Source organism: Oncorhynchus kisutch, unplaced genomic scaffold (assembly GCF_002021735.2).
Source record: "Oncorhynchus kisutch isolate 150728-3 unplaced genomic scaffold, Okis_V2 scaffold1903, whole genome shotgun sequence".
Taxonomy (NCBI): Eukaryota; Metazoa; Chordata; class Actinopteri; order Salmoniformes; family Salmonidae; genus Oncorhynchus; species Oncorhynchus kisutch.
Genome location: NW_022263848.1, coordinates 37,871 through 40,604, shown reverse-complemented (window position 1 = coordinate 40,604; position 2,734 = coordinate 37,871).

Genomic DNA, 2,734 nt, shown 5'->3' with positions numbered 1-2,734 from the left:
ATTAATGATATGTCTCTGTCTTCTAGATGGTGTTCTATACTGTATGTAATGATATGTCTCTGTCTTCTAGATGTGTGTTCTATACTGTATGTATGATATGTCTTCTAGATGGTGTTCTATACTGTATGTAATGATATGTCTTCTAGATGGTGTTCTATACTGTATGTAATGATATATGTCTTCTAGATGGTGTTCTACTTATGTATGATGATATGTCTCTGTCTTCTAGATGGTGTTCTATACTGTATGTAATGATATGTCTTCTAGATGGTGTTTCTATACTGTATGTAATGATATGTCTCTGTCTTCTAGATGGTGTTCTATACTGTATGTAATGATATGTCTTCTAGATGGTGTTCTATACTGTATGTATGATATGTCGCTGTCTTCTAGATGGTGTTCTATACTGTGTATTAATGATATGTCTCTGTCTTCTAGATGGTGTTCTATACTGTATGTAATGATATGTCTTCTAGATGGTGTTCTATACTGTATGTAATGATATCTCTGTCTCTAGATGGTGTTCTATACTGTATGTAATGATATGTCTCTCTGTCTTCTAGATGGTGTTCTATACTGTATGTAATGATATGTCTTCTAGATGGTGTTCTATACTGTATGTAATGATATGTCTTCTAGAGGGTGTTCTATACTGTATGTAATGATATGTCTTCTAGATGGTGTTCTATACTGTATGTAATGATATGTCTCTGTCTTCTAGATGGTGTTCTATACTGTATGTAATCTGTCTCTTATACACATCTAGATGTGTATAAGAGACAGGTTCTATACTGTATGTAATGATATGTCTTCTAGATGGTGTTCTATACTGTATGTAATGATATGTCTTCTAGATGGTGTGTAATCTATACTGTAGATGTTACAGATGGTGTTCTATACTTATGTAATGATATGTTCTATACTGTATAGTATGATGAAATGATATATGTCTCTGTCACTAGATGGTGTTCTATACTGTAATGTAATGATATGTCTTCTAGATGGTGTTCTATACTGTAGATATGTTAATGAGAGTGTTTCTAGATGTATGTAATGATATGTCTCTGTCTTCTAGATGGTGTTCTATACTGTATGTAATGATATGTCTTCTAGATGGTGTTCTATACTGTATGTAATGATATGTCTCTGTCTTCTAGATGGTGTTCTATACTGTATGTAATGATATGTCTCTGTCTTCTAGATGGTGTTCTATACTGTATGTAATGATATGTCTCTGTCTACTAGATGGTGTTCTATACTGTATGTAATGATATGTCTCTGTCTTCTAGATGGTGTTCTATACTGTATGTAATGATATGTCTTCTAGATGGTGTTCTATACTGTATGTAATGACTGTCTCTGTCTTCTAGATGGTGTTTCTATACTGTATGTAATGATTTGTCATACTAATGTAATGATATGTCTCTGTCTTCTAGATGGTGTTCTATACTGTATGTAATGATATGTCTCTGTCTTCTAGATGGTGTTCTATACTGTATGTAATGATATGTCTTCTAGATGGTGTTCTATACTGTATTTAATGATAGATCCCTGTCTTCTAGATGGTGTTCTATACTGTATGTAATGATATGTCTCTGTCTTCTAGATGGTGTTCTATACTGTATGTAATGATATGTCTCGTCTTCTATGGTGTTCTATACTGTATGTAATGATATGTCTTCTAGATGGTGTTCTATACTGTATGTAATGATATGTCTTCTAGATGGTGTTCTATACTGTATGTAATGATATGTCTCTGTCTTCTAGATGGTGTTCTATACTGTATGTAATGATATGTCTTCTAGATGGTGTTCTATACTGTATGTATGATATGTCTTCTAGATGGTGTTCTATACTGTATGTAATGATATCTGTCTCTAGATGGTGTTCTATACTGTATGTAATGATATGTCTCTGTTTCTAGATGGTGTTCTATACTGTATGTAATGATATGTCTTCTAGATGGTGTTCTATACTGTATTTAATGATATGTCCCTGTCTTCTAGATGGTGTTCTATACTACTGTATGTAATGATATCTCTGTCTTCTAGATGGTGTTCTATACTGTATGTATGATATGTCTCTGTCTTCTAGATGGTGTTCTATACTGTATGTAATGATATGTCTCTGTCTTCTAGATGGTGTTCTATACTGTATGTAATGATATGTCTTTCTAGATGGTGTTTCTATACTGTATGTAATGATATGTCTTCTAGATGGTGTTCTATACTGTATGTAATGATATGTCTCTGTCTTCTAGATGGTGTTCTATACTGTATGTAATGATATGTCTTCTAGATGGTGTTCTATACTGTATGTAATGATATGTCTCTGTCTTCTATGGTGTTCTATACTGTATGTAATGATATGTCTTCTAGATTGTGTTTCTATACTGTATGTAATGATATGTCTTCTAGATGGTGTTCTATACTGTATGTAATGATATGTCTCTGTCTTCTAGATGGTGTTCTATACTGTATGTAATGATATGTCTCTGTCTTCTAGATGGTGTTCTATACTGTATGTAATGATATGTCTTCTAGATGGTGTTCTATACTGTATGTAATGATATGTCTTCTAGATGGTGTTCTATACTGTATGTAATGATATGTCTCTGTCTTCTAGATGGTGTTCTATACTGTATGTAATGATATGTCTCTGTCTTCTAGATGGTGTTCTATACTGTATGTATGTAATGATATGTCTTCTAGATGGTGTTCTATACTGTATGTAA